Genomic DNA, 17,159 nt, shown 5'->3' on the forward strand with positions numbered 1-17,159 from the left:
TTCCACCCTTCTAAGTAAATCCTCAATCTGGTCTATATTGTTACTTGCCTGTTTCCACTAGAAGGAGTCACCCAGGCATTTAGTGAATGATAATCCTGGAAGTTGAGTCTGAGCACATCAGAGTTTGGCATTATTTGCAACATCCCAGGAATGAGCTATAAGACTCCATTGCTTTCTGGACTTTAATGACCAGCTGATCTTCCCTTGGATCCTCCAAGAAAGGGGAAAAAATACTTGTCTTATGTTGTTTTAGCAAGGGAGTTCAGCCAAGTGGCAGGAAAGATTCCTTGGTCTGCATCTAAACATCAGTCAAGAGAGAAGGAAAAGGCTCTTTTCCTTGGAGATTTTCAAGTTGAAGAAGTACAGCTGCTTGGATGGAGGTTCTCTCATCAGAATAGAAATATGCTAGATGGTCTTCAAGACCTTTTTGAACCTATGGATTCTAAACCTTAGAGGAAGCCAGAATATGTGATCATACCAGGTGAGGAAAGTTAGGAGATATTCATCTTAAGAGATATTCTATTTGGCAGTCACATGTTACACTTGAGCAACGATTGTCTAGACTAGAAATACAGAACCATACAATGTTTATCATCATTGGGTCAATTTCTTCCCCTCTATCAAGTGAGGAGGTTAAGGCTTAAAGAAAGGAAAGTACTTGCCAGCCACCACAGGGCTCATGAGGGGCTTGAACCCATGTCGTGTGTCTCTACCACAGCTGACTCTCAGCTGGCTAATGGAGAAAATGTGAGGAATTACCTGTCAAATTAGATTGAGCTCAGAATAAATAGATGAGCACATTTATAACTCTAAATTAGACTTTCTATCAAATGGGACCAAACATATGGAAGGGGCTGCTGTCCTGCCTCAATTTAGCCATGCCACCTTGTCTCAAAGCCAAGACTCAGCAGCACATGGATTCTCGGAAGTCCGGGGTCTGAATTGTTGTCTCTGATTACTGGAAGGACAGGTTAACTGAATGTCTGTGATCACTAACAGGTGATGGGCTTTGTGCCCACTCTGGAGACATTGTGGGAGACAAATTCTTTTAACAGCCTGTCCTCCCGGCATCAGGAGTCATTGAACAATCATGGATTGTTGTGTTTGGGTTTTTTTTTTTTGCTTTGTTTTTGGTTTTGTGTGTGTGTGTGTGCTGCATGCACATGCGTCCAAGACTTATGGGTGGTTTAGGGGAAAGTGCTAGCAACAGTGTCAATGTCATTGTTAACTATATTTCATATTTGAGGTCTCATTGTTTTCAAATAAACAGTGTTTTCCATGACTGAGATATTTATTTTTGGGAAAGCAACAAGGTAAAAATTATGTTTCTCAGATGCACTGCTACTTTGGCGTTATTACTGTGTTCTCAGAAACTCTTTGTGCACCACTAGGAATTAGTAGTAGAAAAAAAAAACAACAATAACAAAAAAAAAACTGGAAATGGATGTCTTCACATTAGGGGTGGAGTATTAACAACCAGAAAGAAAGTTTGGATATTACCTTTTAACTACTAGTTAACGTCATGCTTGATCAACATTTGCTCCTAGTTATCGCCATTAAATTAAGACCTTAATGGTAAACTGAGGTTACTGATGCATCATCACGTTTAAGTAATTTCATGTTTTCCCCAAAGAAAAATTAAGCCTCCCAATCTTAGGATCCAATTGTGCAGTAGAATTCAGAGACTTCTCATTCAATCTTGTATCCTTTGCAGCTACAAATATTTTTTAAATGTTAGTAATAAACTTTGGAATTTTGTCTTAAATAGTTCAAAACCTCGGAACCCAGTTTTCTCACTACATCTGTAAAGGCCATTACAGACCCAAAGCTGTTTTGAAGTTTTCATATGTTGTTTGCTGAAGTCATTGTAATTTTTTTTGCCTGCTTTGCCTTTTTTTGTACAGGAGTTTTGAGTGTGAAATGAAAATTAAAGTTTGGTACATATATTTAAAAATGCACCTTTATTTTATATGATGCTTAGGGTTGAGTGGGTGATAAGCACATGATTAGTCTACATAGATATTTGCTAGACACGTACTCTGAGAAAAATCACACCAGCAGCCCTTCACCTCTCTATACCTGAATTTCTTAAAAAAAAAACATACACAAAATGTGCTACTCTTGGAACCAGCTGTCTTTTGTTCATTTTTCAAGAGAACCCTGAATAACAGCCAAAAGCAGGAAATTTTTAAAAAAAAAGGCAGAAAATGAACAGAGACATGATTGATATCTAGAGATGCCTGAGCCCTACTTGTCGAGAGATGCTAAGAAACACTAATAAGTGATCTTTTATTCTTTCTTTTAAGTGCAGTACTACTTTATGGGTTTGGCAAGATCAGCAAATAACCTGTTTTACATTAAGTATATTTTTCAGACAATGTAAGCCCTGAAATAATTCTTTTAACTACTCAACTTTGAGGTTTTCCTAGAGCATTGCTTTTAATCCCTGCACTTCTGAAGCTGATCACCTGAGACCTAATTGTGTGTACTATCAGTGGCTCAGAATTCCCAAGAGAGACCTTCCAGGATGCCCTGTGCAAAAGACAAAAGCACAATTATTAGGATTATTTGTGACACAAAGGGAAAGAAATAGAAATAGGATTTTTTCTGTAAATTGACAAATGGACAAATTTAAAGAGATAAAATCTAGAAGGAGAGAGAAGGAAATGGGGCCTTGAAGAGTGTGCATGTGTGTGCCCCTAATTAAATGAGTGTTGAGAGTCAAAGACATGAAAAAATAAGGAGGGGAGAATATGCGTAACTGTCAAGAGAAATACAGATAGTGAGGAATTGATGGATGTGCAATTCCGAATAGTCTTTATACCAGCCAGAAAGTTGACTGTTATTCGGGGTTCTCTTGAAAGGATGGGGATGAGGAGCTCAGCTGACCACATTCATGAAACCTGGTGAATATTTGCAGTCTTTCTTCATACCTGATTTCACCTTTTGGCTTATCAATGTGTAGATAGAATTTCTAGGTGTTTTCTGCTTGAAAAGTCTACATTATATTTGGCCATCACAACTTAAGTGACTGATTAAATAATACTGAATTGTATTGATCAGTTTATTTAAGCTATTCATATTCATTAAATACAATAATCCATCCAATACCTAAATCCTAGTGCAGGCTGGCCTAATACCATGCTGACCTCACTTTCATAGTGCCTCTTACATCATAAATAAAGTTCTAGGCCATTCTGTCTGCTTCTGCTCAGAAGTCAAACTCTAAAGAAGAGAGATTTCCTGCGCTGGTCCCATCAGGTTCCTGAGGCTGTGTCTTTGATGCTCTAGTGCTTTCCTTGCCTATTTCTCTTGCATAAAAGTCTGAAAATTCTGGAACTGTTGGAAATGGATGTTCTGAAAATATGTTCTGCAAAATACCTCCATCAGATTGCCATTTGAAATTGTGCTATGTAGAATTTTAGGTAAATCTCAGAATTTAATTTTAAAAGAGTGTCTTTGGAGACACTCTTTTTGAAAATTGACTTAAGAAAATCTTTTCTTGGCAGGGTGTGGTGGCTCATGCCTGTAATCCCAGCACTTTGGAAGGCTGAGGTGGGTGGATCACCTGAGGTCAGGAGTTTGAGACCAGTTTGGCTAACATGATGAAACTCCGTCTCTACTAAAAATGCAAAAATTAGCTGGGCATGGTGGCATGCACCTGAAATCCCAGCTACTCAGGAGGCTGAGGCAGGGGAATCGCTTGAATTCAGGGGACAGAGATTGCAGCGAGCCGAGATTGTGCCATTGCACTCCAATCTGGGTGACAAGAGTGAAACTCCATCTCAAAAAAAAGAAAAAAAAGGAAAAAGGAAACAGAAAAAGGAAAAAGAAAAACAAAGGAAAAGAAAATCTTTTCTGTATAACATCTTCTACTTTCTCCCATCAAATCTCACACTGCCAGATTATTTCTTTTATCTGCCTGCATTTTCTGTGTATTTTTAAATGTTCCTTGTTTGCACAATGACATGCTTTGTTTCAAGATGCAGCTATATTTTATTCACCATTCTTAAGCTACCCAAGAGGTAAAGTTTTCAGTGCTGTGATTTGAGGAACGGAAGTTTTAAGAGGCTCCCTACACCTTGAAGAACATGCCTCTAGAAAATATCAAAAGCACTTGGGTGAGGCTCTCAAATTATTTTCTTCCAAATGTCAATATATTTGAAAAAATATTCCTTTTATATGAGACAAATAATAAAATCACTGTGGGGAAAGTACAGTAGCAGTGGGGTTCCATGTGAATGTGAGTGGGGAGGATAAGCTAGACTATGCATAGAAATGTTAGGGAGCTCTGGTGAACTCTGAACCAGGTGAGTGTTTATTATCTCTCAGATGTGTCATGGGCATTTCCACACCTATGGTGCTGTCATTAATGCACACCCTCTTTTTTTGGTCTATATGAAGTCTACTTGTATACCTCAAAGCCCAGGTCATTCTCCACCTCCTTTGTGAAGCTTTCCCTAATTATCCCAGCCCATGCTAAACTTTCCTTTTCTGGGTCCCTAATGCATTTAATTTATTTGATACTAAATACAGGCCACTTTATAGCACTTGAAATAAGCATTTGTTTTTTCTACTAGATTTTTATTTCCTCAGTGTGTCCCTTAGAAGGCTGAGCTCAATATAAGCCAGTGGCTGAGAGGCTGCCTGCCAGGGGGAAACTTCTGGGTCCTGAGACCTGATATACTAAAATCAAACCCTGAGAATTAATTTCTACAGCTCACCAACCATTCACAATAACAAATTATCTACTTCCTTGGCTGGTCAATTTTATTTCAAGAGGAAATATTTACCTACCTGTCAGGATGTTTTCAACTTCTGTGGACACAGCCTACAGCTTGCAGCTGCTCTGCCAGGAGTCCAGATGAGAAATCAGGCTGTTGTCTTGATCAAAAGTCAAGTCCGCTAGTCCTGGCAAGGGCAGGAAGCCAACATAGTAGTTAAATTATGTCTTGGGACATCAGTCTGGGACAAGGCTGCTACTTTATAAGAGAGCTGAGTTTGACACACTCAGAGGCAGAAAGGTACCAGAAGCAGACAAGTTCACATAACCAGACATATTGATTCAGCACCTTGGAGAGCAACCGAGGTGTTGTGCCCTAACAGCATAGTCTTTACACTGGATTCTACAAGCCCTATTAGTTGGTTCAACTTTGTCTCTAGAAGTCTGGTTTTCAAAGATAATATGCTCCTTCTAAAAATAAAGTTACCAGGTAGCTAGAAACCCACTTTCTTCTTTGTGGTACTTCTGAATATCACACAAAATGGGCAGAAAGAAGTTTTTGAAATGCCAAGGAATCACCTTGAGTGTTCACATTCATGGTGTTTTCAGATTTAAGCCAAACTTATAGGCATGACTCTTCCTTCTTCTTTAGTCCCACACCTCTTAGTCATACATATTTTTTTCAAAAGAGCTCTCAAAATATAGCAACTTCTCCCTAGTTTGTTTTGCTTTATTTTCTCAAACCATCATCATCTCCTCCCTAGATCACCCAGCCTTTTCTGTTGCTGCTGCAATTTTTTCTCCACACAGCCAACACTCATTTTGCTGACATGTACCTGACCATACTGATGTCTTTAGAAAGTTTCCTGAAATACATTTTCAGAGTTGTTAATTGGTTTTCAATGTGTGAGGTGAGAGGAAGATGTCAATTTTCAAATATTTGTGAAACAAGATTAAAGACATTATTTTATTATTGTTTTTACTACCGGATTTTTTTATATATTACAAATCTCCATGGGAGGGTATACCATATGATACATATCAATTCTCAAGTTTATTTGTCTAAAGACTCTTGTATATTTCACAAAACATCTATAATTTCTCCTGGACATTAGCATTCTGCAAAAACATTACTAAGTCAAACCCAATAGCTTGAGATACAAGGCCTTCTATGAGATAAACTGCTTAATTCTCCCATCTCACTTACCTTCTATCAAACATGCATCCCATTTTCCCATGCTACAAAACTGGTTACAGTTTTCTAACATATCATCAATTTTTTCATAGTTATATGTTGCTAACAATGCTTCCCTTTCTGCCTGAAATTCTACTTCCTTTCATCTGCCTTATAAAATTATATTCATTCTTCAAGGCACTGCTCAAATGTTTCTCCCTCTTTGGACCTTTCTGTGTCCTATCCCAAAAAAATTATGAACTCTTTTCTGTGGTTCTCATCCCTCTCCTCTCTTTCTCTCTCAGTCTCTCTCTTTCTCTCTGTCTGTCTATTGATCTGCCTATATACACACATACACAATACATATACTTTAATATATATGCAGTTTTATATATAATCTATATATAATATGGTATTTAATATTATATTAAAGATGAGTGAGATAGAAATAAACATAAAGAGACAAACATAAATGAAAACATGTTATATATGGATGTTCATCATAATATTTTTCACTTACGTGTTTACTTACACTTTCTTCACTGAACAATGGATTCCTTAAAGGCAGTGACTATGTCTAATTTCCCTCTTAACCTCTCTGTTCACATAATCTAATGAAATGCACAGCATTCAATGTCTGTTAAGGGTGTATTTAAATGAATTTGCTCATCTCGCTTAGAGCTGAAGCCCAGGCCATCCCACCACTCAAAGCAAGATGAACTTGTGTGCTTTTGCACAAATGCAGTTCTGCCTACTGCTCTCCCGCTGGTGGGAGCTTCACTTTGCCAAGGACACTGGTCCAGAACCACTATGTAAGATTCAAAATAGATGTCATGGTAATGGATATAGTCTGGCTCTTGCTCTACTCTCCAAGCCATGATTCTGGCATGGACTGTGCTATCCTGGAAGAAGAAGCTTCTTTTTGTGTTCTCACAAAGCAAGCATGAATGATGACAGCCATGCACCAGGCCATCCAGAAACTACTGGTTCCCTGTTACTCCTGTTAGTGTATTCGGTACTGCCAGTGTACTCTGCTACTCTCACCTAAATTAATCTCCCCAGGATCTGTCAATAAGATGCTGGTAGGATTTTCCAACAGGAACATTTCCCCAAGATGTTCATGCTAGAGCAGGTCTCAGATATGGGTTATTATTCAATGACACATTTGGGCAAGGGAGAATAACAAAACCCAATCACAAATGTTCATCACTGATCTCTATGGTAATTGTCAAATTTAAAGGTGGAGGCAAGGGTGAGCCGCCTTTAATGCTGAAAGCTGCCTGTGCCACACTAAGGTTCTTGTAGTGCCAGAATGGATACATCACCACAGAACCTGATATATCACAGAATTGTAGTCCAGTGCAATCATACAATATGGAGACAGAGACAGGATTACCAGGTGACATAGTATTTGGGCTGGTTGGCCTAAGAAGGTAGAGATTGTCCTCAATAAGGTGGAGAAATGTAAACACACTAGTATATAAGGTGATAGGCTTCCACTAAGGAAAGTGAACTTATTTAGAGAATAGCTCTCTTTGCTGAGTTGTGAAACCCAGCTATCTTCAAAGTTCCTGGGTCAACAACCACGAATGCCTAGGCACTGAGTAAGATGATGGAGGATTAGCCACTGGACCAAGGAAGCGATAACTGAAGCCACTTTCAGGATTGATCCCATCCACTGGCCTACAGTGAAAAGCTTCAGGCTTGATATAAGTGAAGTGTAGAAAAATATCTTTAAAACAAATAGTGGTTTCCCATAATATGCCATTATTTAAAAACTTTTAATGTTTTGACATCTTTTACTTATTATCGTTACTGTTTACATGGAACAAAAAAATCTTGTTTTAATGAAAATAGATTAAAACTGTATAAAATTATGTGAATTATGTGTCTTGACTTTTAATTTAAAATATATAATGAACACCTTTCCAGGCCAGTGTGTGTATGCATATGAAAGTGGGGCAGGTGTGTACATTAGCACATACATACATACAATTATACATAAAATTTGTTTTTCTTATATAATTAATCCAATTTATTTTCACTTACTTTTTAAACAGATTTATTGAGGCTCAATTGACAAACAGTAGACTGAACCTATTTAATGCATACATTTGAGTTTTGATATGTATGCACACTCACATGTAATGTGAAACCATAACCACACTACACACTACAATAAATGTGTTCATTATCCTGTTTCCTCACGCCCCTTCTTAATCTTCCTCTCCTATTCCAGACCCTGCCATTCTCAACCAACCACTGGTCTGCTTGCTGTCATTATAAGTACATTTTTATTTCCTAGAATTGTTGTAAGTAGAATAGGGTAATACTTATTCTTTTCTGTTTCATTTTGTTCACTCATCATAAATACTTTTTTTTTTTTTTGAGACAGAGTTTTGCTCTCATCACCCAGGCTGGAGTGCAGTGGCATGATCTCAGCTCATTGCAACCTCCACCTCCCGAGTTCAAGCAACTCTCCTGCCTCAGCCTCCTGAGCTGGGATTACAGGCATGGGCCACCACACCTGGCTAATTTTTGTATTTTTAGTAGAGATGGTGTTTCACCATGTTGGCCAGGTTGGTCTCAAACTCCTGACCTCAAGTGATCCGCCAGCCTCAGCCTTCCAAAGTGCTGGGATTACAGGCATGAGCCATTGAACCTGGATATGAACACTTTTAAATTTATCCATGTTGTTGCATGTATCAATAGGTTGTTCCTTTTTATTGTTGACTATTATTCTATTGCATGCTTGTAACACAGTTTGTTTATGCATTCGTACATTTAAATTATTTGGCTATCACAAATTAAGATATTATAAACATCCATTTGTAAGTTTTATATGGACATATGCTCTATTTACTTAGGAGAACTATGGCTGGACCATATGGCAAAAATATTTAAAGTTCTTGAGAAACTGTAAAATATTGCTTTTCAAAATGACTGTATCATTTTAAATTCCCACAAGCAGTGTATGAGTGTTTCAGTTGCCGACAAATCCTCACCAACAATTGGTATAACCAGCCTTTTTAAATTTAGCCATTCTAATAAGTAGAGGTAATATCTTACTGTGGTTTTAATTTGCATTTCGCTGAAGACTAATGGTGTTTAGAGTATATTCATGTACTTTATTCGCTATTCATATGTCTTGTTTGTTTGGTAAAGAGTCTGTTCGTATCTTCTGCTTTTGTTATTGTCTTCATTGTTTTCTTATTATTGCGTTTTGAGACTTATTTATGTGTAATGAATACGAGTCCTTTATCAGATACAAGATTTTCAAATATTTTCTCATAGTCTGTGGGTGTCATTTCATTATCTTTACAGTAGCTTTAGAAAAGCAGTACTTGTTGATTCTGATGAAGTCCAATTTATCAACTCTTTTTCTCTTCTATTGCACTTTTGGAGTTGTATCTAAAAAAATTCTGTCTAACCCCATGTCACAAACATAATCTCCTAAGTTTTCTTCTCAAAGATTTAACATTTCAGGTTTTACATTTAGGTCCATAATCAATTTGTGTTAGTGTTTGTCTATTTGTGTCTATGGTGTTAGGGATGGTTTGAGTTTCATTATTTGCATAAGGATTGCAGTAGTTCTTATGTAACTGCTGAAGACTGTCCTTTCTCCACTGAATGGCTTTTGCATCTTTGTCAAATATAAATTAACTGTATATGTGTGGGTCTAATTCCAGTTCCTAGGCAATTCCATTGATCTATTTGTATAACTTAATAACTTAGAATAAATACTACACTGTTCTGATTAATGTAGCTTGATAATAAATCTTGAACTCAGATAATGGAAATCCTCCAATTTTTTTCATTTTCAAATTAATTTTGGCTGTTCTGGATGCTTTCAATTCCTTTATGAATTTTAGAATTACCTTGTCAATTCCTACCAAAAAACTATCCCGCTGAGACTTTTATTGAGGCTCCTTAGAATATATATATATATTAATCTGGGGAGAATAGACATATAAACCATATTGTGTTTTCTGATCCATAAAAAAATAGTAGTAAATCTCTCCATTTGTTTAGGTCTTTAATTTTGTAAGATGTTCTGCACAGATAATCTTTGAATATTTTTTCTTCATCAGTTAGAATCCCTTTTATTTATTTACTTTTTAACTTATAACGCTAACTAAAATCTTTAGCACAATGTCGAATAGATGTTGCAAGAGTGGACATTCCTATCTAGTGCCTGATCTTAGGGGGATTCATTCAGTCTTTCATCTTAAGAATGACGTTAATTGTAGGTTTTATGTAGATGCACTTTATCAACTTGAGAAATTTTCTTTTTATTTTGCTAAGTACTTAACAGGAATGCATCCTGGATTGTGTCAAATATTTTTACGAATCTATGAAAATGGCCATATTATTTTTTCTTTTTAAATCTATTTAATATTAATACGGTGGATTATATTAATTGACTTTTGAATATTAAACCAAACTTGCATTACTGAGGTTAACCCCACTTAGTTTTAATTTATTATCTTTTTTATACATTTTGATATTTGATTTTCTTAAAATTTGTTAATAATTTTTGCATCTGTTTATAAGGAATATTGGTCTGTAGTTTCTTATGTTTGTAATGTTGGTCTGGTTTTGGTATCAGAGTAGTGCTGGCCTCATAGAATGAGTTAGAAAATTTTTCATCCTCTTAAATTTTCTGGAAGATTTGAGTAATAGTCACCCTTCTTCAAACTCTTTAAACTTGAACTCTTAATCATTTTGTATTAGCTTAAATATCACTTTCTTGGGACATCTCATCAGGAATTCTTAGATTTTTTACATCCTTCCTAGGTATGTGTTACTATGATCCACTATATTTTTTCTTTCATTAATGCACATGCCATCTACAAGTACTTTATTATTATTAATTTTCCCTGCCAGACTTTAAACTTCATGAAGTCAGAGTCCTTTTCTGCATTGCTCACTGCCTTATCACCATTGTCTAATAATACCCAGCCCATAGTAAGGCTGGAAAATTTCATGGTTAAGTAAATTAATAATTTTTTGACCAAACGCTCTTAAGTATCTAATGGGAAGATCATTTTTTCCCGTGAAATAAAATGTAATCAAGAACAAAATTATACAAGTTTCTAGTTTCTTAATATATACAATTCGTATGTCCTGAAATGAATTCTATGTAGTCATACTGTACAATTTTTTATAGTATAGTGTTGTATACTTCTGGGTTCCCCTTGGTTTAGTTTTGTTCAGTAATTTTATCAGTATTAATATTAATACTAGCATATTATATATGTGTGCACATGTGCAGGTTCACAATCTTTGTTATAGAGTTTAAAAGAATCAAAGATTTATTTTTTCTATCAACTCTAGCATAAAAAAACTATAGAATATATGTTGTTTGAAAAATCTGAAACAAGAAACTCTCTCAACCCCATTTTTTTAGGTGAGGAATTCTTAGTTGATATTCTCAATTTCTTCTGCATTTGTGACCCTTGTTCATGTAGTCTACATATTTCTTTTGATTTTTCGTGATTTGTATTTTTATAGAAAATGATACATTTTATCCACATTTAAAAATATTTAGTAAAAACTTTTACACCTTTTTCAATCTTTTTAATTATTTTCTTTTTACTTGTAGTTATATTCAGTTCCTTGGAACTATTTTTTTTTTGAATTTTTGTTTCTTGTTTTATTTACCTTGATTAGACAAATACAGTATTTATCTATTTGTGTCTATGCATTTGTGCACTCATGGTTGTATGTGTTTGTGTTGTAATAAGTAGCTATTGGACAATAGTAAATGGTTTGAGAGAGAAAGCGAGGTTCTAAATGCAGTCACCCTAGGTTTTTATTTAAGTTTCATGACTTATTAAATGTATATTCTTGGGCAACTTTATTTGTACCTCAATTTAATGGATGGTTAATGTGGACTGTTGGGCTGTTAATTATAAAAATGTAATAAGGGGCTTGTATATAGTAACCAATAATTATTCATTACAATTATCAATATATCTATTGTAGTAATTTTTATCTTTATTTTCTACCATCTTAAACTTTTCTGCTCTTATTAACTTTCTTATTTCTTATTTTTATAACTTATTTTGTGGACTATTTCATGCTTTTCTCTCTGTTTATGGGAAATCTCTTTCAGAAAATGCAAAGAAACTTCAAAGAAAGCTGGGAAACTGAAAAGCAGAGGCAGATAGTTCAATGTCTGAGTAGGTGTCATAGGCTGTTAAGGTTGCTATAACTGTATGTCATAGATGAGTTCACAAACAACAAAAATTTATTTCTCACAGTTCTGGAAGCTGGTAAGTCTGGGACCAAGGTACCAGGCATCAGCAGATTTGGTGTCTGGGTGGGGGCTCACTTTCTGGTTCACAGGCAATGCTTTCTTACTCTAGTATCATGTGCTGGGAGGGGAAGAGGTGAAGGAGCTCCCTTGGTCCTTTTTTATAAGGCACTAATCCCATTTCTCAGGGCTCTGCCCTCATGGCCTAATCACCTCCCAAAGGCTCCACTTCCTAACACATCACACTGAGGGTTAGGATTTCAGTAAAGAGATTTTTGGACAGGACATGCGCATTCTGTCTGCAGCAGCAGGACACTGACAATGCACATGAACTGTCGACCACAGCTGCAGCTGACATCACGTTTGCCTCAGGGAGTCTGGAGACCTAGATGGCAGGTTATACATAAAGTTGCTTGCATTTTTGAAGTGTGCCAATAATAATGTTTTGTTTTTTAAGGATGTTTTTGAGGCATAATTTCCAGTCTTTGCTTCTAATCTTGCACTGAGGGGAAGCTCAATACATCACAAGGAAGACAATTATATTTTGGTATATATAATAGCATAACCATGTTATGAGAAATAGAAGTATAATTTCGTATCTTCTTATTTAACAAATGATGAATAATTTTTCTTTTATTTGACTAAGTTTATTTATGAAAAACTGGAAGTTGAAGAGTAAATAACACTTTGGTATTAATTAAGAATAGATAGAACAGATACATTCTGAAATAATTAGCATTAGTAATTTCCTGAAAATGTGTTGTCTTCTTTCCTGTTATTACAAATAATAACACTCACCTGATAGAGCAACTTCTTATCTACACAGAAATGATAACCCTTTAAGAAAATCACATTTGTAATACTATATTATTAGAGAAGAAAACTTGATTGCCTCTCCTAATTATCAGACTTGTAATTTTTTCTTTGATTTCAATATAAATTGTTATTACATCCTATTCTACTGAAAAGTCATTCCAAAGAATTTTGGATACTCCCTTAATATGATAAGGTTCATATAAAATTAATTATGGCAAGTAAAGAGCATACGTTTAGAAGAACAGAAAGGGGAGCAAAGTAGAGTATATGAAGAACATCTAAAAATATTTAAGACAGATGATGGATTAACACTGCTACTGGTGATAGGGAGTCTTATGTAACATAAGATGTTACAGATGGTATGAATTGTGGATATGAAAGGTTTCACATTGACAGACTTTGCTAGTGTTTTTAATAAATGTCCCATTCTAGCCTTAGACAGAGTTGGGTTGTTTGAGAAGCAGCCATGAATGGCATGTTGATTTCAACTACCTGTTATTAAGTCATTTTGCAGTCTCAAGATAGCAGGACTCTACCTGTGGAATTACAGTTTTCTGTGCACCATTTTTTTCAGAGAGTTGTCAGTTTAGCGTCCCTGAATTCCTGTTGTTGTACATCAATGTCATTGACATGGGATAGAGAAGAAGCTCTCAGTAAAAACAGCCTTCATTTCTTCTCCTGAACTCAGGCACTTAGGCATTCATTGTGGTGTTACTGAGTTACTTATACTCAGTGTAAGACAAAGTGCTAATTGCCAAGAATATGGTTTATGAAAGTCATACAATTCACATGCTAGTTGTCGGGGGGCGGGGCATAAAAGTATGATTCAATTGGATAAGTATTATGATAGAGATAAACACAAGTCATCAAATAGGAATGACATGGGAAATCTAACCTAGCCTGGGTCAGGTTGGGGGAAAGTCAAGAAATCTGCCGGGGATATGGAAGCTGAGCCAAGCTTTGAAGACTGGAAGTTAAAACATCCAAAGGGGGAAAGATGAGGCCGCCTGTTTCTGATAGAGGTAGCAGCAATTGCTAAGACAGGAAGGCATGGCCTCAGGGACTTTGTATAACTGAAATGCATGATTTTTATTTATTTTTATTTTTTTTCTGAGACAGGATAAATAATGGAAATCCAGTGAGAGGTGAGGCTGTACAATAAAGTAAAAGGAGACAAGGGAGATAGGAAGATATGAAAAGATTTTAAACTGAAAACTGATTTGGTCAAATGTATGCTTTCCAGTGATTGTTCTGGCTGCTAGGTTGGAAGATGATTTGGAAAATATACATAGAAGAGAGGAAACCAGTTATTAGTAACAAGAGAATGTGTGTGAATGCTCATATAGTATTTACCAGGAGTTAGGCCCAGTGAGTGAATTACGTATATTAACCTCTTTATGTGATCACTGCTATCTGATATGGCTTGCCTGGGTCCCCACCCAAATCTCATCTTGAATTGTACTTCCCATAATCTCCACATGTGGTGGGAGGGACCCCGTGGGAGGTAATTGAATCACAGGGGCAGTGTCCCTCATACTATTCTGATGGTGATGAGTAAGTTCTCATGGTATCTGTAGGTTTTATAAGGGGCTTCCCCATTCTCTTGGCTCTCATTCTTCTCCTTCCTGACACCGTCTGAAGAAGGATGTGTTTGCTTCCCCTTCTGCCATGATTGTAAGATTCCTGAGGTCTCCCTAGTGCTGCAGAACTGTAAATCAATTAAACCTCTTCCCTTTATAAATTACTCCGTCTTGGGCCATGATTTATAGCAGTGTTAGAACAGACTAATACACTATCTAATAAATCCCATTTTTAGAGAGGAGAAAACTGAGGTACTGATCAAGATTCTCTCCTTGATCAAACCCTACTTGGGCTCCTTCTGAACTTTCTGTTCAGCTAGGTCGGACTTTGGACTTTCGTGTTTGTCTCTGCATTGTCCAAATTTAGCAAGAATCCTGCTAAGTCAGTTTAACCAGGACCCCCACCCTCAATATCTAATCAGGTTCCTCATCCTTCACCTGAAGGTGATGTCACCCTGGCCTGCCTTCAGCAAGCATTCTATTAGGTTGGCTTAACCAGAATTCCCTCTCACCCTGATGTTTCTTCTTAGTAATTTTCCATCTTCCAACACCCACCCTGCTCCTTGACTATAAATTCCCACTTGTCCATGCCAAGTTTGAAGTTGGGCCCAATCTCTCTTATGCCTATCATAATTGCTCCACCCCTTGAAGAAAGTTGGCCTTATCATCTTCAACAGGCATCACTGGATATTCTTCTTTAACAGCACAAAGATGGTAAGTAAAGCAGCAGATCTGGGATTCTAAAGCAGGCAGCTGAGCTCCAGAGCTTGTGCTCTCAATCATTGTGCTGTAAGAACTGAAACTATTTTTTTTTTTTTTGAGACAAAGTCTTGCCCTGTCACCCAGGCTGGAGTGCAATGGTGCGATCTTGGCTCACTGCATCCTCCACCTCCTGGGTTCAAGCGATTCTCCTGCCCCAGCCTCCCAAGTAGCTGCGATTACAGGCATGCGCTACCATGCCTGGCTAATTTTTTGTATTTTTAGTAGAGACGGGTTTCACCATGTTGGCCAGGCTGGTATCAAACTCCTGATCTCATGATCCACCCACCTTGGTCTCCCAAAGTGCTGGGATTACAGCGTAAGCCACTACACCCAGCCCCAAGAACCAGAATTTTTATGGGTGCCCACCATTTGTAGACAGTATATTATGCACTTGGTACACTTTATCCCAATGATTTCTCACACCAATGGCTTGAGGTAGATAATTTTACAGACGAGAAATTAAGGCATAGAAAGATTGGTTACATTTCATAAAGGCACATAGCTTGTGAACAAGAGTTCACAACAAATCCAGAATGAGGATTTGGATTCATGTTGTCTCATTCCAGAGCACCTGCTTTTAATTGCTCTGCAAGGCTGCCCATGAAGAAGCAATTGCTGTAATTGCGGAGTGGTTCTAACTACTGAAGCAGAAACTAGAACTTTTACCTGATGTAAAGCCATCATGGAGGCTAGAAACTGAACGATATAGAATGAATAAAAATAAGTGGGCCATGATCAAAATCGCTCTACTAATTCCCTTGAGGTGACTGGAGTTGCCCATTTCCTTGATTGAAATGTCCCTCACTAGATTCTGAGTTTTTTGTAGAAAAGGACCCTGATTTCTTTATCTGTATACTCCCAGATACAAATTAAATGTGAGATGAGAACATTAATTAATGCTTCTCAACCTGTGAACGGTCCAGCACAGACCATAAGGCCTTTGATCAAGAAAAGGAAGCATGTCTGTCTCTTAGGATGCTACAGTGCAGGCAGACTCTTTCACAGAGAAAATGTTGGTCTTGTGCTATCCAGGATGGTAGCCACTAGGCACATGTGACTACTTAAATTTAAGTTAGACAAATAAAATAAAATTTTAAATTTGATTAGTCAGACATAATAGCCACATTTCAAATGCTTGGTAGCCACACGCCATGGCTACTGTAGTAGGCAATACAAACAGAACATTTCTGTTAGGGCAGAAAATTCCGTTGAAGAACCTTGCATATTCCCCAGGCCTTGACATGTCTGTTTTAAAACCCCCTAGACAGCTTTCCACAAAGTGGATTTCTGAGTCCTATTCCAGACCTGCTGATCAAAACTTTTTTGCAGAAAGCCAAGAAATCTGAATTTTTAATATCCATCTATATAATTTATTTTAAGAAACAGTGGTGTAGATCTTTGATTTTCAACATTTTTGTCTAAAACCCCTTTTGTTCAAATGAAATCCTACCTAGAATTACAGCAGGGTAAAACAAACAAACAAAAAAAATGGAACTGATTGAAGTAGTGTGGTGGTAGCCCTGTAGATCTAACTACTCACTGCCAGATACCCATGGAAAACTAAAGCACAAGGATATTAAACTTCACATTTGGAAAACTACTGGTCCAGAACTTATAGGGGCTTCCCAGCATCTCTGAGGTTCTAATTCCCAAAAGATTGGGAAGATCGATGATCTGAGGTTTGAGTAATCAGAGACATCTCTCTAGAGCCCAGAATCCATAAACTGGACTTGGAAAAAGGGGTCATAATTTGAACACGAGTGTTTAAACAACTAATGTGTACAAAGTTATAAAGGTAGATGTATTCTCAGTAAGCCGGGCCCCATGACAAATTACCCTGATGTT

This window comes from Pongo pygmaeus, chromosome 12, assembly GCF_028885625.2.
Source record: "Pongo pygmaeus isolate AG05252 chromosome 12, NHGRI_mPonPyg2-v2.0_pri, whole genome shotgun sequence".
NCBI classification, from domain to species: Eukaryota; Metazoa; Chordata; class Mammalia; order Primates; family Hominidae; genus Pongo; species Pongo pygmaeus.